Source organism: Patagioenas fasciata, unplaced genomic scaffold, assembly GCF_037038585.1.
Source record: "Patagioenas fasciata isolate bPatFas1 unplaced genomic scaffold, bPatFas1.hap1 Unplaced_35, whole genome shotgun sequence".
NCBI classification, from domain to species: Eukaryota; Metazoa; Chordata; class Aves; order Columbiformes; family Columbidae; genus Patagioenas; species Patagioenas fasciata.
This window is the reverse complement of record NW_027288751.1, coordinates 694,928-713,818: the sequence shown is the minus strand read 5'-3', so window position 1 is coordinate 713,818 and position 18,891 is coordinate 694,928. Positions and strand designations below refer to the sequence as shown.

Sequence of the window (18,891 nt, the reverse complement as noted above, 5' to 3'; positions counted from 1 at the left end):
CTGCACCCCCAAATCCTGCACCCCAAATCTCTCACCCCCAAATCCTTCCCCCACCACCCTACACCCTCAGATCCTTCACCCCCATCCCCTGCACCCCAAACCTCCACACCTCCAAATCCTGAACCCTGACACCCCACCCCCCCTCTGCACACCCCCAAATCCTGTGCCCCAGTCCTGTGCACCCCACACTCTGCACCCCAAACGCTGCACTCTTAGACCTGACTTCTAAACCCTGCACCCCCAAATCGTGAAGCCCCAGATCCTTCCCTCCCATACTCTGCAGCCCCAAATCCTGAACCCCCAAATCCTGCACCCCTAATCCTCCACCCTCTTAACATTGCACCCCCAAAACCTGAGCCACCAAATCTTTCACCCCCAAAACCTCCCTCCTCCAAACCCTGCACTTCAAAATGCTGCACCCCCAAATCCTTCTCCCCAACACCCTGCACCCCCAGATCCTGACCCCAAAACCCTGCCCCCCAAATCCTGTACCCCAAAGCCCTGCACTCTCAAATCATACATGCCCAGAACGTGCACCCTAAACTGTGCACCCCAAAATCCTAAACCCCTTAACCCTGCACCCCCAAATCCTCCAGACCCATGTGCCGAACCCAGCACCCCAAAATCTACCCCCCCAAACCTACATCCTCAAATCTGGCACCCCCAGGTCCTGAAGAGCCAAAATCTGCACCCCCAAGCCCATAACTCCCAAAACCTGCACCCCCAATTCTGCCTCCCCAGGATCTACAACCCAATCCGTGCTCCACTAAATCCTGCACCCACAAACCCTGGACCCCCAATCCCCTGTACCCCAAATCCTGCCCCCACAAGTTGCACCCTAAAAACCTGCACCCCAAATCCTGTCCTACCCACCCTTCACCCCAAACCCCTTTACCCCAAGATCCTGCTGCCCTAAACCCTGCACCCCCAAATCATCCCTCCCAGCCCTGCGCCCCAAACCCTGTCCCCCTAAGGCCTGACCCCGAAACCCTGCTCCCCAAAACCCTGCTACCCCAAACCTTGTACCCTCAGATCCTACACCCAATATCCTGCAATCCCAAACAATGCACCCCCATATTCTGATCCCTACAGCCTGCACCCCCAGCTCCTGCACCCCCAAAACCTGTACCCCTAAATCCTGCACCCTTCAACCCTGCAGCCCACAACGCTGCACCCCCAACCTCTGCAGCCCCAGTTCCTTAACGCGTGAAACCTGCGCCCCCAAGTCCTGCACCTCAAAACCTTACACCCGGAATCCTGCCCCCCAAACCGTGCACCCCAAAATCAAGGCCCCTCAAACTTGCACTCAAAAGTCCGCACCACAAAATCCTGCCCCCCCAGTTCCTAAAGACATGGAACCTGCACCCCCAAAGCCTCACCCTAAAGCCCTGCAGCCCCAAATCCGGCCCTACCAAACCCTTCAGCCCCGCACCCCACGATCCTCCTACCCTAAACCCCAAGAGCCTGCACCCATAAATCCTGGAGCCCCAGATCCTGCACCCGACACCCTGCACCCCAGAACTCTGCACCTCCAGATCTAAACCCTTCAACCCTGCACCCCAAATCCTCCCCAAAACACTCCACCCCCAACGCCTACAGCCCTGAATCCTGCCCCACAAACCATGCACCCCCAGATCTGTCCCCGAAACTCTGTGCCCCAACAGCATGCACGCTCAAATCCTCCAACCCACATCCTGACCCCCAAATCCCTCACCCCAAAATCCTGCACCCCAATACCCCAGACCACCAAATCTTGCACCTCCAAATCCTGCCCCCTTTAGACCTGCACTTCAAACCCTGCACCCCAATTCCTGCAACCAAACCCTGTACCCCAAATCCTGCAACCAGCCCTTGTACCCCTAAATCCCTGACCTCCACGTCCCGAATCTCCAAACGCAGCAACCCCAAAACCCTGCACCCCCAATCCCTGCACCCCCAAATCATTGTCCTTCAAATCCCACACCCAAAGCTCGTACACCCCAAGATCTTGCACCCCCACACACTGCACCCCAAATCCTGCACCCCCAAATCCTCCAGCCCCATGTCCCAAACCCCAAAACCCTGCACCCTCAAGTCTTGCACCCTAACTCTGCCTCCCCAAGACCTGCATCCCCAAACCCTGCACCACTAAACCCTGCACCCCCAAACCCTGTACCCCAAATCCTGACCCCCACAAGTTGCACCCTAAAAACCTGCACCCCAAATCCTGTCCTACCCAACCCTTCACACCAAACCCCTTCACCCCAAGATCCTGCTGCCCTAAACCCTGCACCCCAAAATCATCCCTCCCAACCCTGCCCCCCAAACCCTGTCCCCGTAAAGCCTGACCCCGAAACCCTGCTCCCCAAAACCCTGCTACCCCCAATCTTGCACCCCCCAACTCTGCACCCCCAGATCCTGCTGCTCCAAACCCTGCACCCCAAATCCTCCAGCCCCACGTACCGATCTCCCAAACCCTGCACCCCAGAACCCTGCACCCCACAACCCCTTCACCCCCAAATCCTGCACCCCCAGCCCTACCCAATAAAATTTCCACCCCCAAACCCTGCCCTACCAAGCCCTCAACCCCAAACCCCTGCACCCCAAGATCCTGCTCTCCTATACCCTGCACCCCCATATCCTCCTTCCCCAAACCCTGCATCCCAAAACACTGCACTCCAAACCACTGCACCCCTAAATCCTGCAACCCCAAATCCTGGCCCCCAAACCCGGCACCCCAAACTCCTGCACCCAAATATCCTACTGCCCTAAACCCTGAACCCCCAAATCCTGCACCCCTGGAACCTGCAACCCCAGACTCTGCAGCCACAAATCAGGCCCCGCAAAATCCTTGCACCCCCAAATCCTGCACCACCTAATCCTCCAACCCCCTAACACAACCCCCTAAACCCTTCTCCCCAGGGTCCATTGTGACACCCTGGGGATCCCCCTTGTCCCCAGGGCCCATTGTGACACCATGGGGGACCCCCTTCTCACTGAGGACCCATTGTGACACCATGGGGACCTCCCCTTGTCCTCAGGGCCCATTGTGACATCCTGGGGACTCCCCTTTGTCCCCAGGGCCCATTGTGGCACCATGGGGACCCCCTTTGTCCCCAGGGCCCATTGTGACAGGGTGGAGATCCCCCTTGTCCCCAGGCCTGTTGTGATGTCCCAGGACTCCCAATTGTCCCCAGGGCCCATTGTGACACCTTGGGGACCCCCCTTGTCCTAAGGGCCCATTGTGACATCCTGGGGACCCCCTTGTCCCCAGTGCCCATAGTGAAGTCCCAGGACCCCCTTTGTCCCCAGGGCCCATTGTGACATCCCAGGACCCCCCTTGTCACTGGGGACCCATTGTAACACTATGGGGACCCCCCTTGTCCCCAGAGCCCATTGTGACATCCTGGGGACCCCCTTTTTCCCCAGGACCCATTGTGGCACCGTTGGGACCCCCTTTGTCACTGGGGCCCATTGTGACGTCCTGGGGACCCCCTTTGTCCCCAGGGCCCATTGTGACGTCCCCGGATCCCCCATTGTCCCCAGAGCCCATTGTGACATCCTGGGAACCCCCATTGTCCACAGGGCCCATTGTGACATTCAGGGGACAGCCTTTGTCCCTAGGGCCCATTGTGACACCGTCGGGACCCCCATTGTCCCCAGGGCCCATTGTGACATCCCAGGACCCCCCATTGTCTCCAGGGCCCATTGTGACATACTGGGGAATCCCCTTTGTCCCCAGGGCCCATTGTGACGTCCCAGGACCCCCCGTCATCCCCAGGGCCCATTGTGTCATCCTGGGGACCTCCTTTGTACCCAGAGCTCATTGTGACATCCTGGGGAACCCTTTGTCCCCAGGGCCCATTGTGACGTCCCAGGACCCCCCTTTGTCCCCAGGGTCCATTGTGAAATCCTGGGGACCCCTCTTTGTCCCCACGGCCCACTGTGAGATCCTGGGGACCCCCTTGTCCCCAGGGCCCATTTTGAAACCGTGGGTATCCCCCTTGTCCCCAGGGCCCATTGTGACATCCTGAGGACCCCCTTTGTCCCCAGGGCCCATTGTGACACCGTGGGGACCCCCTTTGTCCCCAGGGCCCATTGTGACATCCCAGGACCCCCTTTGTCCCCAGCGCCATTGTGACATCCAAGGGACCCCCCTTTGTCCCTAGGGACCATTGTGTCATTCCAGGACCCCCCATTGTCCCCAGAGCCCATTGTGATATCCAGGGCACCATCCTTGATCCGCAGGGCCCATTGTGACGTCCCAGGACCCCCCTTTGTCCCCAGGGCCCATTGTGACATCCCAGGACCCCACTTTATACTGAAGGCCCATTGTGACATCCTGGGGACCCCCTTTGTCCCCAGGGCCCATTGTGACATTCAGGGGACAGCCTTTGTCCCAAGGGCCCATTGTGACACCGTCGGGACCCCTGTTGTCCCCAGAGCCCATTGTGACATCCTGGAAACCCCCTTTGTGCCCAGGGCACATTGTGACCTCCCAGGACCCCACTTTGTCCCCAGGGCCCATTGTGACATCCTCGGGACGCCCCTGGTCCCCAGAGCCCGTTGTGACATCCTGGGGACTCCCCTCTGTCCCCTGGGCCCATTGTGACACCGTGGGGACCCCCTTTGTCCCCAGGGCCCATTGTGACATTTAGGGACCTTCCAGTTGTGCCCAGGGCTCATTGTGACATCCCAAGACCCCCCATTGTCCCCAGGGCCCATTGTGACGTCCCAGGACCCCCCGTCATCCCCAGAGCCCATTGTGACATCCTGGGGACCCCCCTTGTCTCCAGGACCCACCGTGGCACCGTGGGGACCACCCTTGTCACTGGGACCCATTGTAACACTATGGGGATCCCCCCTTGTCCCCAGAGCCCATTGTGACATCCTGGGGACCCCCTTGTTCCCCATGGCCCACTGTGATGTCCCAGGACCCCCCCTTGTCCCCAGAGCCCATTGTGACATCCTGGGGATGCCCTTTTTCCCCAGGACCCATTGTGGCACCATTGGGACCCCCTTTGTCACTGGGGCCCATTGTGACTTCCCAGGACCTCACTTTGTCCCCAGGGCCCATTGTGACTTCTGGGGGATCCCCTTTGTCACCAGGGCCCATTGTGACGTCCCAGGACCCCCCTTTGTCCCCAGGGCCCATTGTGACGTCCCCGGACCCCCCATTGTCCCCAGACCCATTGTGACATCCTGGGGACCCCCTTTGTCCCCAGGGCCCATTGTGACATTCAGGGGACAGCCTTTGTCCCAAGGGCCCATTGTGACACCGTTGGAATCCCCGTTGTCCTCAGAGCCCATTGTGACATCCTGGGAACCCCCTTTGTGCCCAGGGCCCATTGTGACATTTCAGGACCCCACTTTGTCCCCAGGGCCCATTGTGACATCCTGGAGACGCCCTTTGTCCCCAGAGCCCGTTGTGACATCTAAGGACCCCCCAATTGTGCCCAGGGCTCATTGTGACATCCCAGGACCCCCCATTGTCCCCAGGGCCCATTGTGACGTCCCAGGCCCCCTCTTTGTCCCCAGGGCCTATTTTGACATCCTGGGGACCCCCCTTTGTCCCTAGGGCCCGTTGTGACATCCTGGGGACCTCGTTTGTCACTAGGGTCCATTGTGGCACCATGGGGATGCCCTTTGTCCCCAGGACCCATTGTGACATCCTGGGCACCCCCTTTGTCCCCAGGGCCTATTGTGACAGGGTGGGGACTCCCTTTGTCCCTAGGGCCCATTGTGACATCCTGGGGACCTCGTTTGTCCCTAGGGTCCATTGTGGCACCATGGGGACCCCCTTTGTCCCCAGGGCCCATTGTGACATCACAGGACCCCCTTTGTCCCCAGGACCCATTGTGACATCCTGGGCACACCCTTTGTCCCCAGGGCCTATTGTGACAGTGTGGGGACTCCCTTTGTCCCCAGGGTCCATTGTGAAATTCTGGGGACCCCCTTTGTCCCCAGGGCCCATTGTGACATCCTGGGGACCCCACTTTGTTCCCAGGACCCATTGTGATGTCCACAATGGCCCCGTTGTCCCAAGGGGTCATTGTGACATCCTGGGGACCTCCTTTGTCCCCAGGGCCCATTGTGACGTCCCTGGACCCTCCATTTTTCCAAGAGCCCATTGTGACATCCTGGCGACCCTGCTTTTTCCTCAGGGCCCATTGTGGAACCATGGGGAGCCCCTCTGTCTCCAGGGCCCATTGTGACATTTAGGGGACTCATCTTTGTCCCCAGGGCCCATTGTGACATCCCAGGATCCCCCAATTGTCCCCAGGGCCCATTGTGACATCCTCGGGACCCCCCTTTGTCCCCAGGGCCCATTGTGACACCGTGGGTACCCTGCTTGTCCCCAGGGCTCATTGTGACATCCTGGGGACCCCCCGTTGTCCCAGGTCCCATTGTGACATCCCAGGACCCCCCTTTCTCCCCAGGGCCCGTTGTGACATCCTGGGGACCTCGTTTGTCACTAGGGTCCATTGTGGCACCATGAGGATGCCCTTTGTCCCCGGGACCCATTGTGACATCCTGGGGACCCCCTTTGTCCCCAGGGCCCATTTTGGCACCACAGGGACGCCCTTTGTCACTGGGGCCCATTGTGACATCCCAGGACACCCCTTGTCTCCAGGGCCCATTGTGATATTCAGGGAACTGCTATTTGTCCCCAGGGTCCATTGTGACATCCCAGGGCACCCCCTTGTCCCCAGGGCCCTTTGTGACATTCAGGGGACCCCTCTTTGTCCCCAGGGCCCGTTGTTGCATCCTGGGGTCCCCCCTTGTCCCCAGGGCCCATTTTGACATTCAGGAGAGCCCTCTTTGTCCCCAGGGCCTGTTGTGACATCCTGGGGACCCCCTTTGTCACTGGGGCCCATTGTGACATCCCAGGACCCCCCTTTGTCTGCAGGTCCCATTGTGACATTCAGGGGACCCCACTTTGTCCCCTGGGCCCACTGTGACGTCCTAGGACCTCCCTTTGTCCCCAGGGCCCATTGTGACATCTGGTGGACCCCCTTGTCCCCAGGGCCCATCGTGGAACCGTGGGGACCCTCCTTGTCACTAGGGCCCATTGTGACACCATGGGGACCACCCTTTTCTCCCCAGTGCCCATTGTGACATCCTGGGGACCCCACTTGTCCCCAGAGCCCATTATCACATCCTTGGGACCCCTGTGTCCCCAGGGCCCATTGTGACGTCCCAGGACCCCCCATTGTCCCCAGGGTGCATTGTGACACCGTGGGGACCCCCTCTTTCCCCAGAGCCCATTGTGACATCCTGGGGAGCCCCCTTTGTCCCCAGGGCCCATTGTGACATTTCTGGACCCCCCACTGTCTCCAGGGCCCATTGTGAACATCCTGGGGACCCCTCTTTGTCCCCAGGGCCCATTGTGACATCCTGGGCTGCCCCGTATGTCACCAGGGCCCATTTTGACACCGTGGGGACCCCCTGTTGTCCTCAGGGCCCATTGTGACATCCCAGGACCCCCAATTGTCCCCAGGGCCCATTGTGACACCATGGGGAACCCTCTTGTCACTGGGGATGCATTGTGACACAATGGGGACCCCACGTTTGTCTCAAGTGCCCATTGTGACATCCTGGGGACCCCCTTTATCCCCAGGACCCCTTGTGACGTCCCAGGACCCCATTTGTCCCCAGGGCCCATTGTGACATCCCAGGGCCCCACTTTGTCCCCAGGGCCCATTGTTACAGGGTGGGACCCCCCTTGTCCCCAGGGCCCATTGTGACATCCTGGTGACTCCCTTTGTCCCCAGGGCCCATTGTGGCACCATGGGGACCCCCTTTGTCCCCAGGGCCCATTGTGACATCCCAGGACCCCACTTTGCCTTAGAAGGTCACTGATCGGACTACTGGTACATCCTGACTCTGCTTTCTCAATAAACATTGAAGAACACCTGGGGTTTGTTTGCTCCAAGGGAAAACTTCCCTGCCACGGTTCCTGGTTCCTGGTCCTGTTTCCCGGTCCGGTTTGGCTTCGCTATCAGAACAGCTGCTGCCTCCACAGCCGCGCTCGAAGTCCCCGTTGTGACACCGGGATGGCGGGAGAAGGGGGGTGGCGGGGGCGGCAGCGGCGGCGATTGGGGGGGGGCAGTCGGGGCTGGGTGGACAAGCGGCGGCTGCTGCGGCTCCTCAGGCAGCGACAGCAGCAGCGATCGGGGGGACGTGGGGGGCGGACAAGCGGCGGCTGCTGCGGCTCCTCAGGCAGCGACAGCAGCAGCGATCGGGGGGACGTGGGGGGGCGGACAAGCGGCGGCTGCTGCGGCTCCTCAGGCAGCGACAGCAGCAGCGATCGGGGGGACGTGGGGGGGCGGACAAGCGGCGGCTGCTGCGGCTCCTCAGGCAGCGACAGCAGCAGCGATCGGGGGGACGTGGGGGGGCGGACAAGCGGCGGCTGCTGCGGCTCCTCAGGCAGCGACAGCAGCAGCGATCGGGGGGACGTGGGGGGGCGGACAAGCGGCGGCTGCTGCGGCTCCTCAGGCAGCGACAGCAGCAGCGATCGGGGGGACGTGGGGGGGCGGACAAGCGGCGGCTGCTGCGGCTCCTCAGGCAGCGACAGCAGCAGCGATCGGGGGGACGTGGGGGGGCGGACAAGCGGCGGCTCCTGCGGCTCCTCAGGCAGCGACAGCAGCAGCGATCGGGGGGACGTGGGGGGGCGGACAAGCGGCGGCTCCTGCGGCTCCTCAGGCAGCGACAGCAGCAGCGATCGGGGGGACGTGGGGGGCGGACAAGCGGCGGCTCCTGCGGCTCCTCAGGCAGCGACAGCAGCAGCGATCGGGGGGACGTGGGGGGCGGACAAGCGGCGGCTCCTCCGGCCGCGGCCAGGACGTGGCTTCGCCGGCACCGGGGCCCGAGACCGCGCGCTGTGGGGCTGCGGGGCGGGTGTGGGGCCGGGGGGCTCCGGGGGTCCGAATAGTGACCTTCTAAGACAAAGTGGGGTCCTGGGATGTCACAATGGGCCCCAGTGACAAAGAGGGTCCCCATGGTGCCACAATGGGCCCTGGGAACAAAGAGGGGTCCCCTGAATGTCACAATGGTCCCTGGGGACAAGGGGGGTCCTACCCTGTAGTAATGGGCCCTGGGGACAAACTGGGGTCCTGGGATATCACAATGGGCCCTGGGGACAAACGGGGTGCCCAGGATGTCATAATGGGCCCAGGGGACAAAGAGGAGTCCCCAGGATGTGACATTAGGCCCTAGGGGAAAGAGGGGTCCCCAGGATGTCACAATGGCCTCTGGGGACTATGAGGGGTCCTGGGACGTCACAATGGGTCCTGGGGATAAAGGAGGTCCCCAGGATGTCACAATAGACCCTGGGGACAAGGGGGGTCTCCAGGATGTCACAATGGGCACCTGAGACAAAGAGGGGGTCCCCATTGTGTCACAATGCATCCCCAGTGACAAGGGGGTTCCCCATGGTGTCACAATGGGCCTTGGGGACAATTGGGGGTCCTGGGATGTCACTATGGGCCCTGGGGACAAAGGGAGGTTGCCAGGATGTCACAATGGGCCCTGGGGACAATGAGGGGTTCTGGGACGGCACAATGGGCCCTGGGCACAACTGGGGGGTCCTTAGATGGGGGGTCCTTATGTGGGGGGTGATGGTTAAAGTGTAAGTATGGAGAAGCTTGGCAGATTGATTATATTACACTTCCACAAACACGTCAAGGTAAGCGTTATGTACTTACAATGGTGGAAGCAACCACTGGATGGTTGGAAACATCTGCCGTACCTCATGCTACAGCCCGAAATACCATCTTGGGCCTTGAGAAGCAAGTCCTTTGGTGGCCGGGTACGCCAGAAAGAATTGAATCAGACTATGGTACTCATTTCAAAAACAGTATTATAGACAATTGGGCCAAAGAACATGGTATTGAGTGGGTATATCATATTGCATATCATGCACCAGCCTCTGGGAAAACTGAAAGGTGCAATGGTTTGTTAAAAACTACACTAAAGGCACTTGGTGGTGGAGCCTTTAAAAACTGGGATTCACATTTAGCAAAAGCCACTTGGTTGGGCAACACCAGGGGATCAACCAATCGAGCCGGGCCTGCCCAATCAGAAATTCTATGGACTGTAGAAGGAGATAAAGTCCCTGTAGTACACATGAAAAATATGTTAGGAAAGGCAGTCTGGGTTCCTCCTGCCTCAGGCACAGGCAAACCTATTCGTGGGATTGTTTTTGCCCAGGGACCTGGCAGCACCTGGTGGGTGATGCTCAAGGATGGAGAAGTTCGGTGTGCACCTCAAGGGGATTTGATTTTAGGTGAAAATGTGCAATGCTGAACTGTACGATGTGAATTGCCGCACTAACAATGTTTAATAAGTGTCTTTCAGATCAAGACAATGGCGATGAAACCAGCGCTGGCTTCTTCGAGTGGCGCCCGACACCTTCTTGGAAGTTGGTGTCCTTAACCCACAAACAGGGGCCATGAGATGCACTTGGACCATTTTCCCTCCCTCGGAGACTGTGGTGACAAAATGAACTTAATGAACTTTTCAAAGGATGGTCCACTGATTAATTACTCCTGTGTATATATGTACATATGTATATATATATATATAGTAGTAGTGATTAATTAGATTGTATTGATAGATTGTATTGATAAGGTTTAAGTATTCAGTGAATGTCATATTATAAGGGGTGGAATGTCCTGGTTTTGTTAAAAAACAAGTTTCTCTTTTAGTGAATTTGCCTGTCAGCTCAAGCTTCATGTCAGCTGCATTTTCCTGGAGAACCGAACACATGTTTTGGCAAACCCAGCAATGGAATGAAAACTTATTGATAAGCACGGATGCACATCTCGCGAGAGGGGCAACGAGAAACCGGTGACCAACTGTGTATAACATTCCGTTCACGTGAATGCTTCATATAAAAGTGGGAGATCACGAGGATCTCGGCCCTTTTCTCCTCATGGATGACATTAGGAGAGGACCTTGCTGGTCGTCCCTGCGAACGGAGGCCTAGTGAGAGACTGAATCCAGCTCCGGTTGGCTACAGAGTCTAATCCAGGACTTTGGGTGCTGGCTCTGCAGTTGCTGAGACTTACAAGATTGGTTTTGTATATTTTGTATTATTTTCCCTGTTCTTATCAGTAGCATCAGTAAAACATCTTTAACTTTTCCAACTCTCTTCCCTCTGTGCTTCTTCCCCTCCCAATCGCCTGTGCTGAGTGGGAAGGGGGAGAGGGACAGGAAAAAGGGGGAATTGGGGGGGGAGAGGACGTTGACAACACATCTGGCAGGGTTTGATTGTCACCCCGCAATCCTAACCCTCGACAGGGACAAAGAGGGTCCTGGGATGTCACAATGGGCCCTGGGGACAAAGGGCGGTCCTCAGGATATCACAATGGGCCCTGGGGACAAAGGGTGGTCGCCAGGATATCACAATGGGCTCTGGTGACAATGGGGTCCCCAGGATGTCACAATGGGCCCTGGGGACAAGTTGGGGTCCCCTGAATTTCACAATGGGCCCTGGGGACAAAGAGGGCTCCCCAGCATATCACAATGGGCCCTGGGGACAATGGGGGGTCCTGGGACGTGACAATGGGCCCTGGGGACAAGGGGGGGTCCCCAGGATGTCACAATGGGCTCTGGGGACAAGGAGGGTCCCCAGGATGTCACAATGGGCGCTGGGGACAAAGAGAGTCCCCAGCATGTCACAATGGGCCCTGGGGACAAAGGGGGTCCCCACGGTATCAGAATGGGCCCTGGGGACAAAGGGGGGTCCCCTGAATGTCACAATGGGCCCTGGGGACAATGGGGGGTCCTGGGATGTCTCAATGAGCCCTGCGGACAAGGGTGGTACCCACGGTGTCACAATGGGCCCTGGGCACAAGGGGGGTCCCCATAGTGTCACAATGGGCCCTGGGGACAATGGGGGGTCCTGGGACGTCACAATGGGCCCTGGGGACAAGGGGGGGTCCCCAGGATGTCACAATGGGCCCTGGGGACAAAGAGGGGTCCCCTGAATGTCACAATGGGCCCTGGGGACAAGGGGGTGCAGTGGATGTCACAATGGGCCCTGGGGACAATGGGGGGTGTCCAGGATGTCAGAATGAGTCCTGAGGACAAGGGGGTTCCCCATGGTGTCACAATGGGTCCCCAGTGACAAGGAGGGGTCCCCATGGTGTCACAATAGGCCCTGGGGACAAAGTGGGGTCCAAGAATGTCACAATGGGCCCTGGGGACAAAAGGGGTTGCCATGGTGCCACAATGGGCCCTGGGGTCAAAGGGGGTCCCCATGGTGCTACAATGGGCCCTGGGGACAAAGGGGGGTCCTGTGATGTCACAATGGGCCCTGGGGACAAAGGGGGTGTCCCCATGGTGCCACAACGGGCCCTGCGAGCAAGGGGGTGGCCAGGATGTCACAATGGGTCCTGGGGAAAATGGGGGGTGCCCAGGATGTCACAATGGACCCTGAGGACAAGCGGGGGTCTCCATGGTGTCACAATGGGCCCCAGTGACAAAGGGGGTCCCCTGAATTTCACAATAGGTCCTGGGGACAATGGGGGGTCCTGGGACGTCACAATGGGCCCTGGGGACAAGGAGGGATCCCCAGGATGTCACAATGGGCCCTGGGGACAATGGGGGGTCCTGGGACGTCACAATGGGCCCTGGGGATAAGGGGGGGTCCCCAGGATGTCACAATGGGCCCTGGGGACAAAGAGGGGTTCCCTGAATGTCACAATGAGCTCTGGGGACAAGGGGGTGCAGAGGATGTCACAATGGGCCCTGGGGACAATGGGGGGTCCTGGGATGTCACAATGGGCCCTGGGGACAAGGAGGGATCCCCAGGATGTCACAATGGGCCCTGGGGACAATGGGGGGTCCTGGGACGTCACAATGGGCCCGGGGGACAAGGAGGGATTCCCAAAATGTCACAATGGGCCCTGGGGACAAAGTAAGGTCCTGGGATGTCACAATGGGCCCTGGGGACAAGGGGGGGTCCCCAGGATGTCACAATGGGCCTTGGGAACAAGGGGGTCCCCCAGATATCACAATGGGCCCTGGGGACAATGTAAGGTCCTGGGCTGTCACAATGGACCCTGAGGACAAGGGGGGTCCCCAGGATGTCACAATGAAGTCTTGGGACAAAGGGGTCCCCAGGATGTCACAATGGGCCCTGGAGACCAGGTGGGGTCCTGGGATGTCACAATGAGCCCCAGTGACAAAGGGGGTCCCTATGGTGCCACAATGGGCCCTGGGGACAAAGGGGGTCCCCTGGATGTCACAATGGGCTCTGGGGACAAGGAGGGTCCCCAGGATGTCACAATGGGCCCTGGGAACAAAGAGCATCCCCAGCATGTCACAATGGGCCCTGGGGACAAAGGGGGTCCCCACGGTATCAGAATGGGCCCTAGGGACAAGGGGGGTCCTCTGAATGTCACAATGGGCCCTGGGGACAATGGGGGGTCCTGGGACCTCACAATGGGCCCTGAGGACAATGGTGGGTCCCCTGAATGTCAAAATGGGCCCTGGGGACAAAGGGGGGTCCGCAGGATGTCACAATGGGCACTGGGGACAAAGGGGGGGTCCCCAGGATGTTACAATGGGCCCTAGGGACAATGTGGGGTCCTGGGATTTCACAATGGGCCCCAGTGACAAAGGGGGTCCCCTGAATGTCACAATGGGTCCTGGGGACAATGGGGGGTCCTGCGACGTCACAATGGGCCCTGGGGACAAGGAGGGATTCCCAAAATGTCACAATGGGCCCTGGGGACAAGGGGGTGTCCCCAGGATGTCACAATGGGCCCTGCGGACAAGGGTGGTACCCACGGTGTCACAATGGGCACTGGGCACAAGGAGGGGTCCCTATAGTGTCACAATGGGTCCTGGGGACAAGTGGGGTCCCCTGAAAGTCACAATGGGCCCTTGGGACAATGTGGGGTCCTGGGATCTCACAATGGGCCCCAATGACAAACGGGGGCCCCTGAATGTCACAATGGGCCCTGGGGACAATGGGGGGTCCTAGGACGTCACAATGGGCCCTGGGGACAAAGGGCGGTCCTCAGGATATCACAATGGGCCCTGGGGACAAAGGGTGGTCGCCAGGATATCACAATGGGCTCTGGTGACAATGGGGTCCCCTGAATTTCACAATGGGCCCTGGGGACAAAGGGGGGTCCTGGGACGTCACAATGGGCCCTGGGGACAATGGGGGGTCGTGGGACGTCACAATGGGCCCTGGGGACAAGGGGGGGTCCCCAGGATGTCACAATGGGCCCTGGGGACAAAGAGGGGTCCCCTGAATGTCACAATGGGCCCTGGGGACAAGGGGGTGCAGTGAATGTCACAATGGGCCCTGGGGACAATGGGGGGTGTCCAGGATGTCAGAATGAGTCCTGAGGACAAGGCGAGGTCCCCATGGTGTCACAATGGTTCCCCAGTGACAAGGAGGGATCCCCATGGTGTCACAATAGGCCCTGGGGACAAAGTGGGGTCCAAGAATGTCACAATGGGCCCTGGGGACAAAAGGGGTTGCCATGGTGCCACAATGGGCCCTGGGGTCAAAGGGGGTCCCCATGGTGCTACAATGGGCCCTGGGGACAAAGGGGGGTCCTGGGATGTCACAATGGGCCCTGGGGACAAAGAGGGTGTCCCCATGGTGCCACAATGGGCCCTGGGAGCAAGGGGGTGGCCAGGATGTCACAATGGACCCTGAGGACAAGCAGGGGTCTCCATGGTGTCACAATGGGCCCCAGTGACAAAGGGGGTCCCCTGAATGTCACAATAGGTCCTGGGGACAATGGGGGGTCCTGGGACGTCACAATGGGCCCTGGGGACAAGGAGGGATCCCCAGGATGTCACAATGGGCCCTGGGGACAATGGGGGGTCCTGGGACGTCACAATGAGCCCTGGGGACAAGGGGGCGTCCCCAGGATGTCACAATGGGCCCTGGGGACAAAGAGGGGTCCCCTGAATGTCACAATGGGCCCTGGGGACAAGGGGGTGCCGAGGATGTCACAATGGGCCCTGGGGACAATGGAGGGTCCTGGGCTGTCACATTGGACCCTGAGGACAAGGGGGGTCCCCAGGATGTCACAATGAATTCTTGGGACAAAGGGGGTCCCCAGGATTTCAAAATGCGCCCGTGGGACCAGGGCGGGTCCTGGGATGTCACAATGGGCCCCAGTGACAAAGGGGGTCCCTATGGTGCCACAATGGGCCCTGGGGACAAATGGGCTCCCCTGGATGTCACAATGGGCTCTGGGGACAAGGAGGGTCCCCAGGATGTCACAATGGGCCCTGGGGACAAAGAGCGTCCCCAGCATGTCACAATGGGCCCTGGGGACAAAGGGGGTCCCCACCTTATCAGAATGGGCCCTGGGGACAAAGGGGGGTCCCCTGAATGTCACAATGGGCCCTGGGGACAGTGGGGGGTCCTGGGATGTCTCAATGAGCCCTGCAGACAAGGGTGGTACCCACGGTGTCACAATGGGCCCTGGGCACAAGGGGGGGTCCCCATAGTGTCACAATGGGCCCTGTGGACAATGGGGGGTCCTGGGACATCACAATGGGCCCTGGGGACAAGGGGGGGTCCCCAGGATGTCACAATGGGCCCTGGGGACAAAGAGGGGTCCCCTGAATGTCACAATGGGCCCTGGGGACAAGGGGGTGCAGTGGATGTCACAATGGGCCCTGGGGACAATGTGGGGTGTCCAGGATGTGAGAATGAGTCCTGAGGACAAGGGGGGTCCCCATAGTGTCATAATGGGTCCCCAGTGAGAAGGACGGGTCCCCATGGTGTCACAATGTGGCCCAGTGACAAATGGGGGTCCCCTGAATGTCACAATAGGTCCTGGGGACAATGGGGGGTCCTGGGACGTCACAATGGGCCCTGGGGACAAGGAGGGATCTCCAGGATGTCACAATGGGCCCTGGGGACAAGGAGGGATCCCCAGGATGTCACAATGGGCCCTGGGGACAAAGAGGGGTCCCCTGAATGTCACAATGGGCCCTGGGGACAAGGGGGTGCAGAAGATGTCACAATGGGCCCTGGGGACAATGGGGGTCCTCGGACATCACTATGGGCCCTGAAGACAAGGAGGGATCCCCAGGATGTCACAATAGGCCCTGGGGACAATGGGGGGTCCTGGAATGTCACAATGGCCCCCAGTGACAAAGGGGTTCCCCATGGTGTCATAATGGGCCCTGGGGACGAAAGGGGTCCCCAGGATTTCACAATAGCACTGGGGACAAAGGGGGGTCATGGGATGTCACAATGGCCTCCAGTGACAAAGAGGGGCCTCATGGTGCCACAATGGGCCCTGGGGACAAAGGGGGTCCCCTGGATGTCACAATGGGCTCTGGGGACAAGGAGGGTCCCCAGGATGTCACAATGGGCCCTGGGGACAAAGGGGGGTCCCCTGAATGTCACAATGGGCCCTGGGGACAATGGGGGGTCCTGGGACGTCACAATGGGCCCTGGGGACAAGGGGGTGCAGAGGATGTCACAATGGGCCCTGGGGACAATGTCAGGTCCTGGGACGTCACAATGGGCTCTGGGGACAAGGGGGGGTCCCCAGGATGTCACAATGGGCCCTGGGGACAAAGAGGGGTCCCCTGAATGTCACAATGGGCCCTGGGGACAAGGGGGTGCAGTGGATGTCACAATGGGCCCTGGGGACAATGGGGGGTGTCCAGGATGTCAGAATGAGTCCTGAGGACAAGGGGGGGTCCCCATGGTGTCACAATGGGTCCCCAGTGACAAGGAGGGGTCCCCATGGTGTCACAATAGGCCCTGGGGACAAAGTGGGGTCCAAGAATGTCACAATGGGCCCTGGGGACAAAAGGGGTTGCCATGGTGCCACAATGGGCCCTGGGGTCAAAGGGGGTCCCCATGGTGCTACAATGGGCCCTGGGGACAAAGGGGGGTCCTGGGACGTCACAATGGGCCCTGGGGACAAGGAGGGATCCCCAGGATGTCACAATGGGCCCTGGGGACAAGGGGGTGCCGAGGATGTCACAATGGGCCCTGGGGACAAAGGGGGGGTCCCCATGGTGTCACAATGGGCCCAAGTGACAAGGAGGGTCCCCACGGTGCCACGATGGGTCCTGGGGACAAGGGCGTCCCCCAGATGTCACAACGGGCCCTGGGGACAATGGGGTTGCCCAGGATGTCACAATGGGCCCTGGGGACAATGGGAGTCTCCAAGGTGTCAGAACGAGCCCTGGGGTCAAAGTGGAATCCTGGAATGTCGCAATGGCCCCCAGTGACAAAGGGGTTCCCCATGGTGCCACAATGGGCCCTGGGGACAAAAGGGGTCCCCAGGATTTCACAATAGCACTGGGGACAAAGGGGGTCATGGGATGTCACAATGGGTCCTGGGGAAAATGGGGGGTGCCCAGGATGTCACAATGGACTCTGAGGACAAGCGGGGGTCTCCATGGTGTCACAATGGGCCCCAGTGACAAAGGGGGTCCCCTGAATGTCACAATAGGTCCTGGGGACAATGGGGGGTCCTGGGACGTCACAATGGGCTCTGGGGACAAGGAGGGATCCCCAGGATGTCACAATGGGCCCTGGGGACAATGGGGGTTCCTGGGACGTCACAATGGGCCCTGGGGACAAGGGGGGGTCCCCAGGATGTCACAATGGGCCCTGGGGACAAAGAGGGGTTCCCTGAATGTCACAATGAGCTCTGGGGACAAGGGGGTGCAGAGGATGTCACAATGGGCCCTGGGGACAATGGGGGGTCCTGGGACGTCACAATGGGCCCGGGGGACAAGGAGGGATTCCCAAAATGTCACAATGGGCCCTGGGGACAATGGGGGGTCCTGGGATGTCACAATGGGCCCTGGGGACAAGGGTGGGTCCCCAGGATGTCACAATGGGCCTTGGGAACAAGGGGGTCCCCCAGATATCACAATGGGCCCTGGGGACAATGTAAGGTCCTGGGCTGTCACAATGGACCCTGAGGACAAGGGGGGTCCCCAGGATGTCACAATGAAGTCTTGGGACAAAGGGGTCCCTATGGTGCCACAATGGGCCCTGGGGACAAAGGGGGACCCCTGGATGTCACAATGGGCTCTGGGGACAAGGAGGGTCCCCAGGATGTCACAATGGGCCCTGGGAACAAAGAGCATCCCCAGCATGTCACAATGGGCCCTGGGGACAAAGGGCGTCCCCACGGTGTCAGAATGGGCCCTGGGGACAAGTTGGGTCCCCTGAATGTCACAATGGGCCCTGGGGACAATGGGGGGTCCTGGGATGTCACAATGAGCCCTGCAGACAAGGGTGGTACCCACAGTGTCACAATAGGCCCTGGGCACAAGGGGGGGTCCCCATAGTGTCACAATTGACCCTGGGGACAAGGGGGTGCCGAGGATGTCACAATGGGCCCTGGGGACAATGGGGGGTCCTGGGACCTCACAATGGGCCCTGAGGACAATGGTGGGTCCCCTGAATGTCAAAATGGGCCCTGGGGACAAAGGGGGGTCCGCAGGATGTCACAATGGGCCCTGGGGACAATGTGGGGTCCTGGGATTTCACAATGGGCCCCAGTGACAAAGGGGGTCCCCTGAATGTCACAATGGGTCCTGGGGACAATGGGGGGTCCTGGGACGTCACAATGGGCCCTGGGGACAAGGAGGGATTCCCAAAATGTCACAATGGGCCCTGGGGACAAGGGGGTGTCCCCAGGATGTCACAATGGGCCCTGGGGACAAGGGTGGTACCCACGGTGTCACAATGGGCACTGGGCACAAGGAGGGGTCCCTATAGTGTCACAATGGGTCCTGGGGAAAAGTGGAGTCCCCTGAAAGTCACAATGGGCCCTTGGGACAATGTGGGGTCCTGGGATCTCACAATGGGCCCCAATGACAAACGGGGGCCCCTGAATGTCACAATGGGCCCTGGGGACAATGGGGGGTCCTGGGACGTCACAA

At 59.7% G+C, this 18,891-nt stretch overlaps 1 long non-coding RNA gene across 1 annotated transcript in view; it reads right to left on the bottom strand.

The window, feature by feature from the left end:
• Positions 1–10,178: 10,178 nt before the first annotated feature.
• Positions 10,179–18,891, bottom strand: part of LOC139826854 (uncharacterized) — a 64,907-nt gene continuing 56,194 nt past the window's right edge. Inside the window, exon 3 of the long non-coding RNA XR_011736983.1 lies at positions 10,179–10,469. This is a non-coding gene — a long non-coding RNA (uncharacterized lncRNA). The remainder of the gene's footprint in view (positions 10,470–18,891) is intronic.